Genomic DNA, 231 nt, shown 5'->3' with positions numbered 1-231 from the left:
CATCCAACCATCTCATCCTCTGTCGTTCCCTTCTCCTCCTGCCTTCAATTTTTCCCAGCATCAGGGTCTCTTCAAATGAGTCAGTTCTTCTCATCAGGTGGCCAAAGTACTGGAGCTTCAGCTTCGGCATCAGTCCTTCCAATGAATATTCAGAACTGATTCCCTTTAGGATGGGCTGGTTGGCTCTCCTTGCAGTCCAAGGGACTCTCAAGAGTCTTCTCCAACACCACA

At 48.9% G+C, this 231-nt stretch overlaps 1 protein-coding gene across 2 annotated transcripts in view; it reads right to left on the bottom strand.

Annotated features, from left to right (window-relative positions):
• The window catches only part of KLF11 (Kruppel-like factor 11), an 11212-nt gene that overhangs the window by 1241 nt on the left and 9740 nt on the right, over positions 1-231 (bottom strand). The window lies entirely within an intron of this gene.

Source organism: Bison bison, unplaced genomic scaffold, assembly GCF_000754665.1.
Source record: "Bison bison bison isolate TAMUID 2011002044 unplaced genomic scaffold, Bison_UMD1.0 scf7180017864307, whole genome shotgun sequence".
In the NCBI taxonomy this organism is placed as follows: Eukaryota; Metazoa; Chordata; class Mammalia; order Artiodactyla; family Bovidae; genus Bison; species Bison bison.
This window is presented reverse-complemented; position numbering and strand designations above follow the sequence as displayed.